This window comes from Callorhinchus milii, unplaced genomic scaffold (genome assembly GCF_018977255.1).
Source record: "Callorhinchus milii isolate IMCB2004 unplaced genomic scaffold, IMCB_Cmil_1.0 Scaffold5, whole genome shotgun sequence".
Taxonomy (NCBI): Eukaryota; Metazoa; Chordata; class Chondrichthyes; order Chimaeriformes; family Callorhinchidae; genus Callorhinchus; species Callorhinchus milii.
In genome coordinates this window covers 5,447,118-5,470,082 of record NW_024704746.1, presented here as the reverse complement: position 1 = coordinate 5,470,082, position 22,965 = coordinate 5,447,118, and the positions used below count along the sequence as shown (strand labels likewise).

The following is a 22,965-nucleotide window of genomic DNA, read 5'->3' as shown; positions in this document are numbered from 1 at the left end:
GTCAGGGACGCACAAACCTTTGTGACTGACAGCTCTCCCGAGAACTAGTGACAAGAAACGTAAAATGACGATCTGTCTGTGTAATTACAGTGAGTCTAATGAGACTGGATTTGTGTGTCAGCTTGGCTCAGTGTGTGTCAGCCCGGCTCAGCGTGTGTCAGCCCGGCTCGGCGTGTGTCAGCCCGGCTCGGCGTGTGTCAGCCCGGCTCAGTGTGTGTCAGCCCGGCTCAGTGTGTGTCAGCCCGGCTCAGTGTGTGTCAGCCCGGCTCAGCGTGTGTCAGCCCGGCTCAGCGTGTGTCAGCCCGGCTCAGCGTGTGTCAGCCCGGCTCAGCGTGTGTCAGCCCGGCTCAGCGTGTGTCAGCCCGGCTCAGTGTGTGTCAGCCCGGCTCAGCGTGTGTCAGCCCGGCTCGGCGTGTGTCAGCCCGGCTCAGCGTGTGTCAGCCCGGCTCAGTGTATGTCAGCCCGGCTCAGTGGTAGCACTCTCACCTCTGAGTTGGAAGGTCATGGGTTCAAGCCCCACATCGGGAATTGGAATCACATAGTCTAAGCTGACACTCCAATGCAGTGCCGAGGGGGGTATTGTGTTGTCAGAGGTGCCGTCCTTCAGATGAAATGTTACACTGAGCTCCTGTCTGCCTGTTTAGATGGAAGTTAAAAATCCCACGGAACTATTGGAAAAAGAGAAGGAAGTTTCTCTCTCCCGGTGCCCTGGTCAACAATCCCCCAAATAAAATTGGTCGCTCACTCCATGGCTGTTTGTGGGACGTTGCTGTGTGTGACTGCCTGACGCATTTCGCCCACAAAATACACAGTGATAGCACTTCACAGTATATTTTGTGAAGCACTTTGAGACATCTCGATATGATGAGTCGCTCTATCAAATTCAAGGTTTATTCTGATTATTATTATGCCTCTCCACTTTGGGAGGTTTGTAAAGTATAAAGGCAACAAAGGCAATCCTTCAATTGATGCCCATTAGATTTAATCTCTAGTTTCCCATTCTGATCCCTCTCGGAGTCTAGAGATTGTCTTGGACTGTCACTGTGGAGCCTTCCCATCCCAGTATATAACAAAAATTCCCTGTATTTGGTACATCCTTTCAAGAGAACGTCTCAAAGCACTTCACAGGGTTCATGAATTGTAGTGACTGTTTCTGGCTGAACGTGGCAGGCAATTTGCGCACAGCAAAGTCCCCACAAACAGTGAATGGTCAATTTTATCTGGGGGATTGTTGGCCAGGATACCAGGAGAGAGAGAAACTCCCTTCTCCTTTCCAATAATCTTGTGGGATCCTTAACAGAAGGGCCCACGGTTTAATGTCTCATCAGAAGGACGGCACCTTCAACAACACAGCACTGCCCCAGCACCTCATTGGAGTGTGAGCTCAAAGTCCCAACATGGGGCTTGAACCCACAACCTTCTGACTGAGAGGCGAGAGTGCTACCACTGTGCCAGGCTGACGCACAATTCTTCTTGACAATAAGTCACCAAGAGTCGAGTTGTGAGGAAGCCAATTAATGTTTCCTCCAATCCCCAAATAAAGTGTCATGTCATTTAACGAGAAGATTAATTCCAGTGGAAGTAAAATCCCGCGAATTACTACATTGTAATTCTCCTGCACAAAACCAGGATCATTTCCCTAATTGGGCTGTTTGCAATGCCTCGGCTGCTCAGTTGTACAAATTTGCATTATTATATAACTGAAGAGGACGTCGCTATCATTAGAGTAGATTAGAAGGATTAAACAAGAGGGATTAGACTAGTCTGTCTCAATGAGATGTCCTTTCATTGTAAAAGGCACTTTATCAAATGCAAGGGTTATCACTTATATTTATTTAACTGAACGTATTGTTCTGGGTTTAATTTCTCAAGTCCATACAGCATTATATATATAATTTGTCCTCCAGAGGTCTTCTCTCAAGGTGCCTTCATCTGATGAGACATTAAAACGAGGCCTGGGCTTGCCTAATTGTTGCTCACAGCTCATTTCTCTTAACACTGGGGATCATCCTCGTTGCTCTTTTCTGACCGGCCTCTAGAGTCTGGGCAGCACAAGGCACTGGATAGTTAAGGATTTGCTGGGGGTTGGAATCAAGAGGGGTGGAGGGTACGGAGTGTGTCAAAAAGCACAGTCAAAGAGTCAGTCTTGAGACAGCGAGGGGGCAAGACAGGGTGAATAGGGAGTGGCCGGATTGAAACGAGTGAAGGGGGTGGCAGGGTTGGGATGGGATTAGGTGGGGCGGGGGGGGGGGGGGGGAGATTGTGCAGGGAATTAAATGTGAGGACGAGGATCTTGAACTCGATCCACTTGGGTAGTCAATGGAGCCAGGGCGGGCGAGGACGGGAGTGAAAGGCTGACAGTGGAAATGTCTGGCTGACTGACCTGATCGCTGGCACCGTGACATTCACGAGTGAAATTGTATCGCCTTAACATTTCAGCAGGAATCCACACTGTCCTGCAAAAGACATCTTCCAGACCCTGCCTGTCAGCAGTGAAGAGCATGTGATCCTCATCCGTTGTACCACTGCAGTACACCCATTCTGCCACGGGGCGGCGCCACAACCGCAACACAAACTGCAGGGACCCGCAATTCGCCAGTAGGTGGCAGCAAACCACACCATCACAGTGGGTCAGTGATGATGTGATGCTCACAACATTGAGAGGTTGATGGGTCTTGAGGCAGGTTTTGGAAGTAGGGAGGGAGGGAGGGAGGGAGGGAGAGGGCAGTTAGAGGAGTCCAGGATGGAGTTTGAGACACGGGCAGAATGGCTGAAAGCACATCTGTCAACAGTGGGTTGGGTGAAGGCACATAGACACTGACACCCACCCAACCTCCCACCGAACCCAACACTGACCTCCAATCTCAGACGCTGTCCTGGTACAGAATATGAGTAGCTCAGGACATGACATAATAATAATAATCATCCTTGCATTTGATATAGCACCTTATCACGGCGTTGAGACATCTCAAAGAGCTTCACAGGATGTAATGTAAAGTGTCGTGACTGTATTATGCGGGAAAAATGTGCATGTGCCTGCCAGGAGGGTGGGAAGGCAAACTGGATGGACCTTGGTCTTTTCTCGTCTAACAATTCCTATAATCCTAAAACAGCTCATCCAGTCCCTGAGAGTTTATTTTGTTGGGCACTCATTGATCTCAATAGACCACCCGGGAGCACCAGAGAGCTGTGCAGATATTCAGACACACTCAAGTCACTGAAGAGCATCACCACATCACTGGCAACTGGGCTGCCACATTGCCTATAATTTTACTGAGAACTGTTATGATGGAGAGTGAAGGGGAGAGAGTGAGAGAGGAGACAAAGACATGGGCATATACAGTGAGTACACTTTATAGTAACTCCTGTAAAACACTTTATCTATTGCAGTTATCTAATAATAATCATAATAATCCTTGCATTTGATGTAGCGCTTTTCACGTCTTCTCGATGTCTCAAAGCGCTTCACAGAATATGCTGCAAGTGAATTGACTGTATATTTGTGGGTGAAACTCAGCAGCCAATTGCCCACATCAGTGAAATGACCAATTTATAATTGTTTTTGTTTTGGAGGGATTATTATTAGGCGTGTGGAGTAAGGAAACTTGCCCAAGGTTGCGCCCTGCCTGGAATTGAACCCAGGTGTCTCGCTTACAAGGCAAATGCTCTAACCACTCAGCTACAGGACTCTGTATCTAACCGGTGCTGTGGCTGACCTGGCAGTGTGGACGGATCGAAGGTAGAGGCAGGTTGTGTAAAGATGTAAAACAGGTGGCTGTGTTAAGCTCAGGGGTGGGCAGGGGACAGTGTGGATTAACCTGACTTGTCCTGTGAGAATCCTTCACAATCTGCTCCCCAGTCTCTAAACCCACAGCCCAGTTTGGAGCACATCCTTCAGCCTGTCCTTGTCACAGGGTCTCCTGACATCAGCCAGGACAGAGGCCAGGACTGAGCCAGGCGGTGGGACAGCTCAGACATGGTGTGTAACAGTCCCTCTCTCCTGGTCACATAGTTCTGACTCAGATGCAAGTGCGAGCAACTGGGCCAGGCTGAGAGCCACCTGTGTCAGATACCTACCTGACCCCACAAAATAGAACACTGACCCAGAGAGGACGAGGGGCAATACTCTTGTGCTTTGGGAGGGATTCTGTTTGTGTATTGAAAGGTTAGGAGCTGACATTTTCCAAGAGGCAAGACTGCCTTTTTCTATAAGATCACTCAGCCTTTATCTGCACTGCTGTTAGTTTCACTGCTCGCTCAGTGAGCTCACCTCACAACAACACAGAACCTTTTTTTTTGGTCAGCTGGGTGTCTGACCCACCCGTTTACAGAGAGAGTGATCCACACCTTGGAGACAATTTTGTGGGTTCAAGACCCACATCGGGACTTTGCGCTCACAGTCCAGACTGACATTACAATGCAGTGCTGTGGGGGAGGGGATTTCTTGTTGGAGTTGTTGTCCTTCTAACAAGATGTTAAACTGAGGCCCTGTCTGTCTGTTCCGGTGGATGTTAAAGGTCCCACAGTGCTAATCGAAAAGGGAAGGGAGTTACTCTCTCCTGGTGTCCTGGCCAACAATCCCCCAAATAAAATTGGTCATCCGTTTGTTTCATGTTCATTTCATGTGGGATGTTTTTCTGGCCAAATTGGTTGCCATGTTCACCTACAACAACATCTCAGAGCGCTTAATAGTGGCGGAGCCTGACTCCGAGCTGGGGGGGAGGTGACCGTAACCACAGTCGAATAGTAAAGTCTTTAGGTGGGACTTGATAGAGGTGGGGGGGGGGGGTGCAAGGCGGAGAGATTGAGGGAAAACCTTCCAGAGTTTTGGGGCGCAGTGGCTGAAAGTGCGACATCCGATGGTGGGGCGGGGGGTGCGGAGGACGAGCAGGAGGCCTGTGCCAGTCGAGGGGAGGTGCAGGGTGTTGGATTGGGGAGTGAGGAGGTCAGAGAGATAGGGAGGTGCCAGGGAGTGAATGGATTTGAACACGAGAGTCAGGATTTTGAAGTCGATCTGTTCGGTGACGGGGAGCCAGTGGAGCCTGGGCCAGAACTGGTGAGATGTGGATACGGAGTTTGGTTTGGGTCAGTTTGTGAGCAAACCTACATAATATAATCACTTTACTGTATCTGGTGAAGGAGTTTGAGACAACAACAACAAGTTACATTTATAGCAGTTACATTTATATACAGTGCCTTTCACGTCAGAAGGACATCCCAAGGCGCTGGAAAGTAAAGAGTTTGCACCTGAGCTGGGGGTTGGAATCAAGAGGGGTGGAGAGTAGGGGATGTAGCGGTGGGAGTGGGGTGATGTGAAAGGTGTGTATGAAACGTAAGGTTTATTATGATTATCAGTGTGAAGCAGCACGGAAGCCTTTCCCGCTTCACACAAACATGTCTGGCAGGATTTTCACAGTCAACTTTTGGCACTGCTGTTGACCTCACACTGCGGACACCTCAGGGAGTGAAATGCAAAGTGTGAAGCTTCAGGCGAGCAGACAGCTTTATATCTTCCTTGGACTCTGCCACGACCCACGTCAATCAGGGCCTCTTACTGCCCTGTGCCAGCCCTCCCTCCCCCTCCCTCCGACCACTCTCCGTGCCCACCCATGAACCTGGCTCTGGAGTGTGGTTCACTGCTCCGATCTCTGTGTGTCCTGGAGAGGCTGTCAACATACCTTCTCTGTCAGCAGGGGGCACAACGGGTCAGAACTGAGGCTGGCTTTCCTTGTTCTATTAGGGGTCGAAGCAGGATGTTAACACAACACAACATTGGAACCCAACACAAGACAACAGCTCGGATGCTGTGCGTTACTGATCATTAATGAGGTGAAGCTGAGAGTATGTGGAAAGAAGATAATCTTAGCTCATGTAAAACAACAACAACAACAACAAAATGACATGTGTAAAACGCCTTTCACGTCAGGAGGACGTCCCTAGGCGCTGGACAATCAGTGTTTCAGACCCGAGCTGGAGGTTGGGATCGGGGAGGGTGGAGAGCAAGGGGGGAAGGAGGGTGATCAAAGGCACGGTCAAAGAGGAAGGGCTTGAGACGGGTCTTGAAGGAGGCAAGGGAGGAGGCGAGGTGGGGGGACTGCGGGATGGAGTTCCAGAGGGTGGGGGCAAAGTGGCTGAAGGCCCGCCCGCCAATGGTAGGGCGAGCGAGGCAGAGGGCATGAAGCAGGCCGGATCCCACTGAGCAGAGGGAGCGGGCAGATTGCTAGGGGTTTCGGACTTTGTAGAGGTAGTGGGAAGCAAAGCCATGGAGAGCTTTGAAGATGAGGACCAGGATCTTGAACTGTATCCTCTGTGTGATGGGAAGCCAGTGGAGTCGTCTGAGGATGGGGCTGATAAGGTCGCGGAGCCTGGTTTGGGAGAGGACACGGGATGCAGAGTTCTGGATGATCTGCAGCCTATGGAGGGAGGAGTTGGGGAGGCCGACAAGCAGAGATTGCATAGTCAAGCGCGGATGTTAGGAATGCGTGTATGAGGGTCTCAGTGGTCTGTGGTGTGAGACAGTGGCGGAGCTGGGGGATGTTGTGGAGGTGGGGGAAGGCAGAGTTGGTCATGGCCAGATGTGGGGTAGAAAGGATAGTTGAGGGTCAAACAAGACCCCAAGGTTCTGGACTGGCTCAGTGAGGTGGAATGTGCAACCGTGGATGGTGTTGCTGTCAGCGCCTGAGGTGCGGAGGCACTGATGGGAGCCAATCAGAAGGTCCTCGGTCTTGTTGACGTTCAACTGTAGAAAATTAGCTCTCGTCCAGGACTTGATGTCTGACAGACATTCCGTCAGGACAGCAGTGGTCCTGGAGTCAAGGGTGGAGGCAGAGAGGTAGAGTTGGCTATACCTGAAGATATAGCTTCATAGAGAATTAAATAGTCCTTATATTTGATACAGAACCTTTCTTACATCACCAAGCACTTCACACAATTGACTGGTGACAATAGTTAGGGGGGGTGGGGTGGGAAAGATGACCGAATGTGCTGTCAAATAGATAGCTATTCAGGCGGGCTTTAAAGGTGGGGAGGGAAGCGACCCTTGGATGTTACAGAGACAACATGGCTGAACATTCGCCTGCTGATGGTGGGGTGGAGCAGGCAGCCCACTCCAGTGACATTTATAAAGGTTCCCAATTGGCAGCTGGGATGATGGGAATTTCAGGCAGAGTGGGTGCCAGCCTCCCTCCCCCTGCAACTGTCTGCTCTAATCCCATTTCTCTGCTCTTATATGGCATGCTCTCACTTGTTATATATTATTATTATTATTATTATATTAAATCCTATTAACAGGTAAGGGGAAGGGAATTATAGTTGACAGCTCCAGTGGGGGAGCGAGCACTGTGGTATAAGGCTGACTGAATATTACCTGTGTTTAACAACCATCTGTACATTTGATATTGCGCCTTTCACATCAGAAGGATGTCTCAGCACTTCACAAGATATACTGTAAAGTGTATTTTGTGAGCGAAATGTTTGCGCTCAAGAATGTCCCACATACCAGCAGTGACCAACTTGGACCGCTCAATGCTTATTGCTCCCATGTGAGAATGTATAGTGAATAACTGGCCCAAGCAATCCTTAACAACCAATTCGCTCCTAATGGGTTGGAACTCAATGGAAACTTGTGACCCGTCCATTTCACAGCAAACTCACTCCCCACAGCTTCCTGACGTTCATTTTTTGTTCTCAGTAACTGCAGGATGTTCGTGCCGGGAAACGGAACATGTTCCCAAGCCAGCCACTCGCTGTCTGTCCATATCCCAGGTCAGCAACAGTACGGGTTAAAGATAGAGTTCCCTCGTCTAAACTGTCCATCCATACTCCCTGGTCAGTGATATTACAGTGTCTCAGGTGATATTGGGTTTTCTCTCTTCTGATTCCACGACTCCGGTCTCAGAACGTCGGACTGGCCCTGGGAGACAGGAGGCCTGGGTACACGGGGGAGTAAACTTGGGTAAACTGGGACAAGGTTGGCCCCCGGCGCTTACTGGCTGGACGACAAGGAATTCTGAAACTGTTCTACTGTTTCCCATAAAAGCCGAAGACCATCTGGGAGCGGGGATCGGATGTCCACAAGGCCTGCGGTCGCCACGGCGACGGTGTATTTTCCATGACCTCGTGCTGCGTTACACTTTTAACCTTCTAATATGCGGCGTAATTACACAGAGCTTGTGTGGCCATGTCCACCCTGCTCCTCACAGCTGCCACTCGCTTCATCTCCAGCCCCATCCTGACTCCCTCCACGCTGCACACTCTGTCTCTCCCTAACCTACACCCTCCCCTCGCTTCCCTCAAGCTTCCACGGTCTTCTCCGCTCACGGCTCCTCCATTGTTTCGGAAAAGATATTTCTCACATTTTTGCAGTCACCAAGTTCAGGGCCATTTGTGCCGGGAAATAGAGAACTGTCCATCTACACTCCCAGGTCAACCACAGCACGGGTTAGAGACAGAATAAAGCTCCCTCTACACTGTCCGTCCACACTCCCAGGTCAGCGACAACCCTTTCTCCCGATGTGAAAGCCGCTGTTACAAATGTAACTTTGTATTGTATCCAGAATTTGGAATCCACCTTAATTGCTTTGCAAAGTGTCAGGATGCTGCTGCTCAAGCTCTACACCTCCAACTGGTGGAACCATCGCCACATGTGTCCAAGCTGTGGGCAGGAAGATGGTGGCAACAGAAACACTAGAGAAGAACAGACAGTGAAGAGGGGAAGGAGAATTTGAGGAAGTTGACAAAAGTCAAGGTCGGAGAATGTATTGAAAAAAATAAACAATAATCTTTACACATGCACCTTTTACGTCAGGAGGACATCTCAAAGTGCTTCACAGGATTTACTGTACAGTGTGTTTTGTAGATGAATGATGCAGCCAATTTGTACACAGCAATGTCCCACAAACAGAATTTGATACAGTGCCTTATCACGTCGTTGAGAAGTCTCAAAATGCTTCACAGGATATACTGTAAAGTGGTGTGACTGTGTATTTTGTGGGCGAAACGTGGCAACCAGTTGCACACAGCAGTGTTCCACAAACACCCATGGAATGAATGATCAATTTTATTTGGCCAGGAGACTAGGTTAAACTCTCTTCTGTTTTTGAATAGTGCCAATTGGATCTTTAATGTCCACCTGAACGGGCAGACGGGACCTCAGTTTAACATCTCATCCAAAGGACGGCACCTCTAACAGTGCAGTACTCCCCCAACACTGCACTGAAGTGTCATCTTAGACTCTTGAGTTTTGAATGCAGGGAGATAAAGGAACTGGGATTTGGGGAGAGAGTTCCAGAGAGCAGTGACTGGAGGTTCAGTGAGATGGATAGAGTGAGTGAGCAGTGGACTGTGTTCCATTATGTTGTATAATAAATTACAATACACATTGCACACATGAGCGATTTATTTCAAGGCATATCACATCCTCCCCACAGCTTTATCTCGATACCCAGATAAAACATTGCTGAGTTGTGCTCGCTCGTGCCAGATGTGCTGACTCATGTCTGACATGCAGACTCGGACCAGATGTGCTGACTCCTGCCTAGTTATGTCAGAGATGCTGAGAGAGAGACACACAGATAGTTAGCAAAGCAGAGAAAGTGTGAGTCAGAGAGACACACACACACACATATACACACAAAATTGGAGAGGCAGAGCAAGTACCAGAGAGAGAGAGAGAGAGAGAGAGGAATAAACACACATAATATAATAATAATCCTTGCATTGTAATCCTTGCAATAATAATAATAATCCTTGCATTTCTTCAACATTGACTGTTGGAGAAATAGAGCCAGGCAGATGGTAGTGTAGAGAAACACAGAGACCCATCTTCCACACTGTTTTAATATCCGCAACATTACTGGTCCCAGTTAATGCAGATATCAGTGGCTTAACAACAACAACGAATTACATTTATACAGCGTTTTTCACGTCGGAGGACATCCCAAGATGCCCGGAGAGTTCCACTGAAGTGTACTATCTAAACACAGGCCAAGGACTGCCAGCACTGAAAAGGTTAAGCGTTAGTTGGTTCATTGATCAGCTGGATCTTGTTTTTATGTCATCTGTCCAGATGCACAAATTACTGCTTTGTAGAGAAACATTGCAGTCGATCAGGATTACATTAGATACAAAGCATTGGAACTCTGGCTAGAACAAGCAAGCGTTCCCATCTCTGCCTCAACACACTCAAAACTATTAGTCAGCAGCTCAGACTCACAACCAGCACTCGAGCATCTCCCAGACAACAGACGGTAGACACCAGGCTGCCGAATGCTGACACACTCTGGTTTATGTACTCGAATGGCTGTGTCAGCAAAATATGTTCTGTGTTGTGCATCAGAAATTCAATACAGCGGGAGTGAATGGGAAGAGGTTTTCGTCAATTGATTGCCAAGGAAAAACTGTTCAACAAATCATACTCTCTAAGTACTGTTGCTTTGAGCCTCCGATCAGGAGTGTGAGCTCACAGTCGAGGTTGATATTCCATTGCAGTGCTGGGGGGAAGTTGCATTATCACACATTTCATTGTCACACGTTTGCTTGTTCAAGTGGATATTAAGGATCCTAGAACAATATTTTATATTGTGTAGAGGGTGTGTTACTCTGTCTCTAGCCTGTGCTGTTACTGACCTGGGAGTGTTGGGCAGACAGTGTAGAGGGAGCGTTACTCTGTGCTGTGCCTGACCTGGGGGTCAGTGCTGAACGCTGTAAGGGTAAGACAAATGAAAAAATGTTCTTGATTTTCCACCACCCCCTTACAGCCCAACACACAATGAGGAAAAAGTGCACGTGACCAGCTTTCTGTGATAAGGAGGCTGTTGCCAAGACATCCCACATCCATAGTTACAGCACTGCTAACTATTCCTCAGTGGGGCACAGTGTTGAAAGATGCATCATATTCAAATGTAATAATAATAATATAATAATTTGATATAGCGTCTTATCATGTCTTCGAGAAGTCTCAAAGCCCTTCACAAAATATACTGTAAAGTGAATTGACTGTATATGTTGTGGGCGAAACGCGGCAGCCAATTGCGCACATCAGTGCCCCACAAACAGTCATGGATTTCAGTGACCAATTTATTATTTTACTTTTTTGAAGGAATTATTACCCCCGGAAAACAATGCACCAATCGACTAACTACCAGGTTCCTACTTACTGCTAGGTAAACAGAGGCATGTGGGGTAAGGAAAGTTGCCTAATATTTCGCCCTGCTGGGAATTGAACCAAGGTCTCTCACTTGCGAGGCTAGTGCTCTAACCACTGAGCCACAGGACTCCAAGAGTCCTGTAGCTCATGTACTTATAATAATAATGATTATAATCCTTGTATTTGAAGCAGTAGCTCATCACATCGCTTCACAGAATATATCATAAAGAATGTGTATTTTATGGGCAAAACGCAGTAGCCAATTGCGCACAGCAGTGTCCCACAACAGTCATGGATTGAGTGACCAAATTTGTTATTTTATTTGGAGGGATTATTACCCCAGAAAAGTGATCCACCAATCGACTAACAACTGGGTTCCTACTTACTGTTAGGTAAACAGAGGCTTGTGGAGTAAGATAACTTGCCTAAGGTGTCGCCCTGCCCGGTAATCAAACCCGGGTCCTCTCGATTGCGAGGCGAGTGCTCTAACCACTACGCTATGGGACTATGTTGACGGAGATGGAGAATGGTGCTGTAAGTGAGAAAGGAACAGAGCCGCCTCCAACCAAACTATTGGCGGCTGGAGCCGGGTGAGAAAAATAACAGTGCGAGAGGGGGCATTCATCTTTGTTAGTAGGTAGAGAAGGGGAAATGGGAATGATAGATTGCTATTTGAAACCCTGTCCTTTTCTCACTGCATTATTCAATGGGGTCTGGAGTAGGGTGAATTAGCTCCATGGCAGCAATAGAAGGGGAAATACTGGGCTGAATGGAAACTGTTGATTCTTGTCATTACCCTCTTTACTAAGCGGTGGGGGGGGGGTTAGGGTGGTGGGAGCTGAGCGACACTGCAGAGTTTACAGCAGGTGGGGAGGAGGAGGGATTGGGGTAATCCCCTGACACTGAGACACTGAGAGTACTTTGCCAGCACTGATGACTCTGCAGTAACCTTCTGAGGTAGGGAGAATTCACCCTTCAGTGACCTCTTACCCCGAGGGAAGATTAAGGGACGTTCAAGGGAGGTTCCTGAGGTACGATCGGCTGCCGTGAGTTACTGACTGCATTGCTAAACATGCCAAGTAAACTGGGATTCACCTCACTGACAAGTTCCTCACACTGTGCGCTGGCCAGAGCAAGGCTGAGCCACTGAAATGTATTGAGCGTTCTTCATCTCTCCCAGCCGTTCCTGTGGTTTCTGGTCTGCTTCTTTAGCCACTTTAACCTCGGGCTCGATTCTCAGGCCAGACTCTACTCCTCTCGTGGCCTTTAATCAATAATAATCCGTCTAACGGATGAGACTTTAAACCGAGGTTCCGTCTGCCTGTTCAGGTGGAAGCTAAAGATCCCCTGGCGCTATTGGAAAAGAGAAAGGAGTTTCTCTCCCGGTGTCCTGGTCAACAATGCCTCAAATAAAATTGGTCACTCACTCCATGGCTGTTTGTGGGACACTGCTGTGCACAATTGGCTGCCGTGTTTCATCCACAAAATACAGTCGCCACACTTTTGCAGTACAACCTGTGAAGCGCTTTGAGATGTTTTGACGTCGTGATAAGGCACTGAATCAAATGTAAGCATTATTATCATATTATTATCAAAAATGAGAATCTTCTTGATACAGAACCCAAAATGTCTAAACATCACAAAGCGCTTCATAGGATTTGCTGCAAAGTGCAGTGACTGTATTTTTGTAAGTGAAAGTGCCAGCACCCATCTACCCCCGCAGGGTGTGTAACCACAGCTCGACGTGGGGCTTGTTATTTCCACCTCGATCTCAAACGTTAGACTTCCCCGGGAATTAATTAGGTAAAGAATTGGTTTTAGTGGAGCCTGACTTAATCTAAGGCTTTAACTTCCCCTCTCTCAACTCCACCCCCCACCCCCATTAATATTTTTCCATTTAACGTCATCATTCGGAAAGCTTAAATCTAAGTTACACGCAGAAAAATAGTTTGTGCAATTGTTAAAAATTGCCAAAACTGTAAAACTAAATTTAGCAAGTTCATAACGAGTGTTGAAGTGGGCGAGGCAGGGTAACAAGGTGAATGTTGGCTGATCGCGCCAGGAAATTCAGGAACAAATTTGGCAGTTATTTGGCAAAGATATGCATTAAGGAGTGAGAGCAAGAGAGAGGGAGAGTTGTGTACTTATTTTAACTTCAAAGTTAAACCACACGAATCGCTCTCTCGTCATCTCTCTCGAAAACAAACAAGACCCCCTTTCTCTTATTCATTTCTGGAGTCCCGTAGCATAGTGGTTAGGGTGTTCCCCTCCAAAGCAAGCAGATCAGGGTTCAATTCCCAGAAGGGCAAAACCTTAGGCAAGTTTTTTTACATTACACGGCTTTGTTTACCTAGCAGTAAGTAGGAACCCAGTTGTTAGTCGATTGGCGGATCGCTTTGCAGGTGTAACAATCCCTCAAAATAAAACATTTGGTCACTCAATCCATGACTGTTTGTGTGCACAATTGGCTGCTGTGTTTTGCCCACAAGATACAGAGTCAATCCACTTTATAGTATATTCTGTGAAGCACATTGAGACGCCTCGACGACATAAGGTGCTGTATCAAATGCAAGGATTATTATATCATTCTGATCCAATAACATCCGACCTTCCCACGGTTTAGACTGGCTGAATTATTAGGCGTTAAACTGTCTGGACTGGAAATGTTGTCATTTGTAACGGTCAGTGAGAGCCTGTTCTGTGCAATGCACACTTACACAGAACAAAGACTCTCCCATTGCCCGGCTGAAGGGGACATTGATAGTCAGGGAAAGCAAAGCAAATTCTACATACTTAATCCAGATAAGTCGTAAATCCTACATTTGGTTTATTTTCAAAAGGGCCACTGTCTTTGTGGTAAATCAGCTTCTTAAACTCACAGGCCTAATCCTGTGTGACAAGAGTCTCACCTCAAAATGCTTTCAGCTCCGTGTCTGTAGGTTGTGTGGACAAGTAGTGGGAAGGCTTGCCAGACAGCGCTCTCAATGGCAAGCTCGGTGGGTTTAGCTGGTTAGACTCCAGCAGTTACCCCAACACAAATGCTGGGGTCCCCACACCTTGGCTCTTGTCGACTTGCGCCTAATACTTTCTAGAATTAGGTAAGCAGAGTGCGTCCCTCCGGGGAGAGAGTGCGCATACCATTCCAACAATCTATCTCTGTGATTTCCATGTGTAGGTGGGATACATGTAATTCCCAGTTTGGTTTTGATACTCTTAAGCATGGTGATGGATGTCAGACACCTGGCTGACCGAAAGAAAATAGGTTGTGTGTTCAAACAGAGTGTTGGAGGAATTCTGCATTGTCGGAGGTCCTGTCTGCCTATTCAGGTGGACGTTAAAGATCCCACGGCTGCTTGTGGGACATTGCTGTGCAGAAATTTGCTGCAGCATTCACCCACAAAACACTATTACATTTTGCAGTATATCTGGCAAAGAGCTTTGGGACATCCTCCTAACATGAAAGGCACTGTATCTTTGGTGTTTACCTCCAAATCAAACTGTTCATACTTTATGACTATTTATACATTAAGTACAGAGTCTTTCATATTAGAAGAAAAATACCCTCTTTCTCTTTCTCACCTTCCAAAGTGTTTCATACCTTATACTGTAATATGGAGTGACTGTTTTATTGCTATGCACAATTTGGTTGCCAGATTTACACAATCACCACACGAGACGGTGATTCCTGCAAAGTGCTTTTCAGTGTTATAAGCACTGTATCAAATTTTTAGTATTACATTATCAGATAATTACCATTATTAATGCAATCCCTTCTATAATACACTCCAAGTTCCTGTTTTTCCAGCACTGACACAGCGACAGCAGAGACAGCAATACCAGCATTGTATTGTGCAAAGGATAAAGCAACATAGCACGGGAAATGAAACTGAACTTTGGAGCGGGGGAGTAAAGTTCCCTCTACACTGTCCGGCCACAGTCCTAGGTCAGCAAGAAAATGGGTTAGTTTTTTTGTTAGCAATCTGACACATGCAGAAACCCATCACCATGTTTAAGAGTATTCAAAAAACTGAGAATTCCATGCATCCCACCTAAAGACGGAAATTCCAGAGATATTTATTGAAATGGAATGCAGACTCCCTCTCTCTGGAGGGATGCATTCTGCTTACCAAAGTATTAATAATAATGATAATCCTTGCATTCGGTATAGTGCCTTATCATGTCGGAAGGACATCACAAAGCGCTTCACAGGAATTACTATGAAATGAACATTCCGTTAGGGTTTGGCTTATAGGCAAATGGCAGCAGCGCAATTGCGCACAGCAATTTCCCACAAACAGCCATGGAGTGAGTGTCCAAATTTATTTATTTGGGGGATTGTTGGACACCAGGAGAACTTCTTTCTCTTTTCGAACAGTGTCATAGAATCTTCAACATCCACCTGAACAGGCAGATGGGATTTTGGTTTAACATCTCATCCGAAAGATGACAATTGTGACAATGCAACACGCACACCCCCAGTACTGCATTAGAGTGCCAACTTAGACTAAGTGATCCCAAGTTCCAACGTGGGATTTGAACCCACAACCTGATTCAGAGGCGAGAGCGCTACCACTGAGCCAGGCAAGTACACAGGTTGGCAAGAGCCAAAGCTTGGTGACCCCAGAGTGTGCATTGGCGTACAGGAGTCTAACCCCTAAAACTGCAGAGCTTGTCATTGATATAGCTGTCTAGCAAGTTTGCTGCTGTTTGTCCATGTAGGACCACCCTACCCGTTAGGGCTGTGGTTTGCAGGGTTAACAGGAGTTGAGTAGAAATAAACTCTGCTACAAGTGACTGGTCTGCCCTTCCAGGTCCTGCTGATGAGCCAGGCTGGCCCTGGAGTACTGCAGACCCACCTGGCTAAGGAACTGGACTATTGAGACCACCAGAAAGGGTTGACTCGATTCCAACCTTCTGTTGCCAAACATGTCACCAAGGAATTCCTCCCAAGGAATTACAGTCCAGGTGGTGAAGGAGAGACCAGGCCTTAAAGAGATGTTCTTCCACTCCAGATGAGGTCTGTCGAGGCAAGTTGAGGATCTGATCAGTGCGGCGTCCAGCTGGGTGCCGGACGACTCACACTCACATCCCGCAGCCTGAAGCACTTCATGGAGACCAAGCTTCGAGCCTCTCCTGAACCCCAATCTCAAACCCAACTTCTCGAGGTCCCAGTGCCAAGCGACGGCACTGATGGACGGCCATCGAATCGAGGTCGCAAAGGCTTCCACGATTAGATCTGTTGTAGACATGAGCCACTCAGAACGAACCCGGTACCAATATCCAACACAGCCTCTGCTGAGAGCTCGACCCGTCCGGAAAGATCTTTCTATAGAGGGCTATCTTCCCTGCAGGGGCAGGTGGAGCAGGTCACAGAGTATAGCTCCCTCTGCACTGTCCGTCCACACTCCCAGGTCAGTGACAGCGCAGGTTAGAGACAGTAATAACAACAATAATAATAATAATGATAACAATCCTTGCATTTGATGTCGCGCTTTATCACGTCTTCGAGACGTCGCAAAGCGTTTCACAGAATATGCTGCGGAGTGAAGTAGACTTGTAGATTTTGTGGGCGAAATTCCCAGGTCAGTGATAGCCTCAAGGGGGTTAGAGAAGGGAGAGAGAGACCCAGGTACTGGTGTACAGACCAGTGCCGGTCTCTGGTGAGGTTCCCTCTGGACTGTATGGATGGACCACACACCGACCTGGTGAGAGGACAACCTGCAACTGAGGGCGAGCGACCGCACACCCACAACAAACACAACACATCCCCGACTTTTTGGGGAGGAAACAGGACAGACACCCTGGATGTGATATTGTGTGTGTGACCCCACCATCATCACCCCCCCACATCATCACCCCCACCATCATCACCCCCCCCCCATCATCACCCCCACCATCATCACCCCCACCCCATCATCACCCCACCCATCACCCCCCACCATCACCCCCCATCATTACCCCCATCATCACCCCCACCCATCGTCACCCCCCCATCATCACCCCCACCCCATCATCATCCCCACCATCATCACCCCCCCCCATCACCCCCATCATCATCACCCCCCCCATCATCACCCCCCCATCATCACCCCCACCATCATCACCCCCCCCCCATCATCACCCCGCCCATCACCCCCACCACCATCACCCCCCCATCATCACCCCCACCCATCGTCACCCCCCATCATCATCCCCACCATCATCACCCCCCACATCATCACCCCCACCATCATCACCCCCCCCATCATCACCCCGCCCATCACCCCCACCACCATCACCCCCCATCATCACCCCCATCATCACCCCCACCCCATCGTCACCCCCCCATCATCACCCCCACCCCATCATCATCCCCACCATCATCACCCCCCCCATCACCCCCCCCATCATCACCCCCATCACCACCCCCCCCCATCATCACCCCACCCCATCATCATCCCCCCATCACCCCCCCCATCATCACCCCCCCATCACCCCCCCCACCATCACCCCCCCATCACCCCCATCATCACCCCCCCATCACCCCCCCCACCATCACCCCCCCATCACCCCCATCATCACCCCCACCATCATCACCCCCTCCCCATCATCACCCCCCCATCATCACCCCCACCCCATCATCATCCCCACCATCATCACCCCCCCCCATCACCCCCCCATCATCACCCCCCCCATCATCACCCCCACCCCATCATCATCCCCCCCAGCATCACCCCCCCCATCACCCCCCCCAGCATCACCCCCACCATCATCACCCCCCATCACCCCATCATCACCCCCCACCATCATCACCCCCCCCCCACCCAGGGGGTCAAATTTCACCCCCTGCGTTGAGTTCAGCAAACAAACCGAGGAGCCACAACAATACAGTCGGGAAGCAGGAGGACGAGGGGGTCAGAGCCGGAGAGGGAGGGAGGAGAGAGGGAGAGAGAGAGGGAGGGAGAGAGGGAGAGAGTCCCTGTGCTCTGGGGAGTCAGTACCATCGCCGGGAGCAGCTTCTCCAGTTACTGGCGGCGCCGGGGACCGCGGGACCGGGGGACCGTCTGTCTGGACAGTATGTATCTGTCTGTCTGGTTTGTGTCTGTCTGTCTGTGTGTGTGTGTGTGTGTGTTGTGTGTCCTGAGATTATGGCTCTCACAGAATCTGGTCGCCTTAGAAATGTAAGTGTGTGAGAGTATGAGTGTGTGTGAGTGAGTGAGTGAGTGCGTAAGGGTGTAAGTGAGTGAGTGTGTAAGGGTGTGAGTGAGTGAGTGTGTAAGGGTGTGAGTGAGTGAGTGAGTGTGTAAGGGTGTGAGTGCGTGTGACTGAGTGAGTGTGTAAGTGAGTGAGTGAGTGTGTGAGTGAGTGTGTAAGTGAGTGAGTGAGTGTGTAAGTGAGTGTGTGAGTGAGTGTGTAAGTGAGTGAGTGTGTAAGTGAGTGAGTGAGTGTGTAAGTGAGTGTGTGAGTGAGTGTGTAAGTGAGTGAGTGTGTAAGGGTGTGAGTGTGTGCAATGAGGAGCTTTGCAGCTTTTACTGACTGCACTAATTGTGGATGTGTGTGTGTAAATATATATATACACACACACACGTGTGTGTGACCTGTGTGTGTGTGTGTGTGAGACCTGTGTGTGTGTGACCTGTGTGTGTGTGTGTGTGAGACCTGTGTGTGTGTGTGTGTGTGTGACCTGTGTGTGTGTGTGTGTGTGAGGGGGGATTTGCTGAGTGTGGATCTGTTCAGATTGTTGTGGTAATGATATTCTGATCTGATTTGCTACAATCTGTGCCCGAAACGGGAATTTCTGCAAAAATATGCATTTTGGGGCCGAATTCTAACATTTTGATGCGGTTTTTTTTTAAAAAAAACAACCAAACGAGGAACAACAACAACAACAACAGGTAATCAGTCCCTGTGCGGCCGAGAGGGGGGGTGAGGGGCTGCGGCCTGACCCCCCCACCCCCCCCACCCCGGGCTGTGAGAGTACGCGAGGCCGAGGCTCCGCGGCCCGGGTTGCCAGGCCCCAGGCCTGAGACGGCGGGTGTCGGGGAGCCCCCCTGGCGGGCCCCCGGCTGCTGTGCGCGGGGAGGGGAGTGGGTGAGAGAGGGAGAGCGGGGAGGCGGGTGTGGGGGGGCTCGGGGTTGGGTGATGCTGGAGTCCGGGGTCGGGGACACGGGAGCCGCCGCCGCCGCCGCCTCCGCCGCCGTCATCGCTATGGACGGCGACAGCTTCATGGAGCTGAGTGAGTTGTCTGCGGCCTGAGGGGGGAGAGGGGGGAGAGGGGAGAGGGGCTGGAGGGGAGGGGGTGGGGGAGAGGGGTTGGGGGAGAGGGGCTGGAGGGGAGGGGGGGGAGAGGGGGTGGGGGAGAGGGGGCTGGAGGGGAGGGGCTGGGGAGAGGGGGCTGGGGGAGAGGGGGCTGGAGGGGAGGGGGTGGGGGAGAGGGGGTGGGGGAGAGGGGGCTGGAGGGGGTGGGGGAGAGGGGGCTGGAGGGCGAGGGGATGGGGGAGAGGGGGATGGGGGAGAGGGGTGGGGCGAGGGGATGGGGGAGAGGGGATGGGGGAGAGGGGGCTGGAGGGGAGGGGAGAGGGGCTGGAGGGCGAGGGGTGGGGGAGAGGGGCTGGAGGGCGAGGGGCTGGAGGGGAGGGGGGGGGAGGGGGTGGGGAGAGGGGAGAGGGGGGGGAGAGGGGATGGGGAGAGGGGGCTGGAGGGGAGGGGCTGGAGGGGAGGGGGTGGGGAGAGGGGCTGGAGGGGAGGGGATGGGGGAGAGGGGGCTGGAGGGGAGGGGGTGGGGGAGAGGGTGGGGGGAGGGGGGGGGAGGGGGCTGGAGGGGGTGGGGGAGAGGGGGCTGGAGGGGGTGGGGGAGAGGGGGTAGGGGAGAGGGGGCTGGAGGGCGAGGGGATGGGGAGGGGATGGGGGAGAGGGGGCTGGAGGGGAGGGAGAGGGGGCTGGAGGGCGAGGGGGTGGGGAGAGGGGGCTGGAGGGCGAGGGGTGGGGGAGAGGGGGCTGGAGGGCGAGGGGGTGGGGGAGAGGGGGTGGGGAGAGGGGGCTGGAGGGCGAGGGTGGGGGAGAGGGGGCTGGAGGGCGAGGGGATGGGGGAGAGGGGGCTGGAGGGCGAGGGTGGGGAGAGGGGGCTGGAGGGCGAGGGGGTGGGGAGAGGGGGTGGGGAGAGGGGGCTGGAGGGCGAGGGGTGGGGGAGAGGGGGCTGGAGGGCGAGGGGGTGGGGGAGAGGGGGTGGGGGAGAGGGGGCTGGAGGGCGAGGGGCCGGGAAGAAGGTGTGAGGGGTAGGGTAGAGGGAGTGGGGAGAGTTGTGTGTTACACAGTGTCTCTGTACAGTGTGGGTCCCGGATTGTGAAGATAACCCGACGTGTTGCACCTCCTCATTATAGTTATTATTATTAATGTAACTCCAGGGTTCTGTCGGGGTTGGTCACTGAATTCCTTACCCTCTTCTGTTCCTGTTCCCCACGGTATCCGCGCTCTCACTCCACTCTGTGTGTCCCTCTTGTCAAGCGATTTGAGACCATTTAATGCGAGTTGAAACCCTGGTGTGTTTTGTGGGTCAGGGGTTTTGGAGGTTTTGTTGCCACGAAAACCTCGCAAACCCCATGTGGTTTTGTGTTTGTGACAAGTCTTATTTGCTTGGAAGAACCCGGTAACTTTGGATCTAAGGTTTCCAAAGCGTTCCAATCTGTTGCAGACTAATCCGTGCTGAATTAATTGCTATCGACATCTCCACTAACTGTAGCGTGTCACAACCCAGGATGGTAGGAGGTCCATCTGGATGGATCCCTTGGTCTTTCTTCGTCGAGTTTGCGTTTGTCCCTTTTACGTTGGACTCTAGCAGAGACAAAGTAGTTTGGGGGGTCCGGGGGTGGGGGGAGGGTGTTTCAGGGTGTTAAAGGGGCAGTGCTGTCCGACCTGACCTGACCTGACCTGCAGTATTCGATGTTGCTGTTCACCCTTGTGGCTGAATGTTATATTTAGGCCAGTGGTAGAGTGGTCAGGGACCGGATAATACTAATAATCTTTGCATTTCATATAGTGCCTTATCACGTCTTCTAGACGTCTCAAAGCGCTTCACAGAATATACTGTAAAGTGAATTGATTGTATATTTTATGGGTGAAATATACATCCATATATAAATATAATATGTATAATATTTATACATAAATATATACATCCTCGCCCGACTCCACTGGCTTCCCAGTGAAAGGCGCTATACAAATGTAATCTTGTTGTTGTTCCCATCGCACAGAGGTTTCAGTTCAAGATCCTGGTTCTCAGTTTCAAAGCCCTCCATGGTCTTGCTCCCCCCTACCTCTGTGACCTCCTAACTCCCTACCATTCTGCTCGCTCTCTCTGCTCAGCGAGCTCTGGCCTGCTTCACGTCCCCCGCCTCGCTCGCCCCACTATTGGCAGCAGGCCTTCTGCCACTCTGTCCCCACCCTCTGGAATTCCATCCTACAGTCCCTCCGCCTCGCCCCCTCCGTTGCCTCCTTCAAGACCCATACCAAGACCCTCCTCTTCAACCATGCTTTCAATAACCCTGCTCCTCCCTTCCCCCCACTCTCCACGATCCCGACCCCCAGCTTGGGTCTGAAACTCTTGTCTGTCCAGCGCCTTGGGACGTCTCCCAACGTAAAAGGTGCTATACAAATGTAATTTTGTTGTTGTTGTGAAACGCAGCAGCCAATTGTGCACAGCAGTGTCCCACAAACAGTTGTGGATTAGGTGACCAATTTTTTTAAAAAGGATTATTACCCTTGGAAAATCGATCCACCAATCGACTAACAATTAGGTTCCTACTTACAGCTAGGTAAACAGAGGTGTATGGAGTAAGGAAACTTGCCAAAGATTTCGCCCCACCCAGGAATCATCCTTTCGCTTGCAAGGCAAATTCTCTAATCAATACGCTACCAGCCGGACAGGAACTAATGTGAGTCTCACTCTTCACTCTTAACTGGGGAAAGAACACTGTGTAAATACTTTGTTAGCTGTGATAGCGAGTCACCAGTAATTAGGGGCAAAAGCCCTAACAGGTAGTGTGGTCCGAGCTGGACAAGCAGCGGGAAAGCTTGCCAGCCAGCGATATCAATGTGTATTTAGCTGGTTAAACTCCAGCAGTTACCCCAACACACACTCTGGGATCTCCAAGCTTCGGCTCTTGCCCTCCTGCACGTACTCTACACTATATTCTGTGAAGCACTTTGACACGCCTCAACCACATGATAAGGCTCTATATCAAATGCAAGGATTATTATAATACTTTGGGGAATCTGGTAAGCAGGATGTGTCCCTCCAGAGAGAGAGAGAGAGAGAGCATTCCATTCCAACAATCTATCTCTGGGATTTCCATGTATTGGTGGGATACGTAGTATTCTTAGTTTGGTTTGGACACTCTTAAGCATGGTGATGGGTTTCCACGTTTGTCAGACCTTCTACTGACCAAAACAAAATAAATAGTGAAGCAAACACCGAGTGTTTATATCAGCTGCTGTTCCCAATGTCCAAAGGAAATGGCACTTCCCTTAGAACATCCTCTTAAATTAATCACTGCAACCTAAGGACTGGACTGAATGATTCCCCGTTATGCGGTCCGCGTGTACTATATACACAGGAGCTGTCACTGAGACACGCAGCGGTGAATCCGTCGTGTGTAATACTCACAACACCAAGAGCGAAACTCACTGTACATGGGGGTAAAGCTCACGGGGGACAGTGCCTGGGACGTCCTCCTGACTTGAAAGGCACTATACAAATGTCTGTTGTTGTTGTTGTAAGGGTCATGGCACCAGAGGTTAATAATTATGCTAATTATTCCCTACCCTGGAGAAACAGAAAAACA

General features: G+C 50.2%; 1 protein-coding gene across 1 annotated transcript in view; it reads left to right on the top strand.

The window, feature by feature from the left end:
- The first annotated feature begins 22,016 nt into the window (after nt 1-22,016).
- Nucleotides 22,017-22,965, top strand: part of LOC103184778 (retinoic acid receptor RXR-gamma-B) — a 66,173-nt gene continuing 65,224 nt past the window's right edge. Inside the window, exon 1 of the mRNA XM_007902961.2 lies at nt 22,017-22,056. The gene's annotated coding sequence lies outside the window, so the exon portion shown is untranslated. The remainder of the gene's footprint in view (nt 22,057-22,965) is intronic.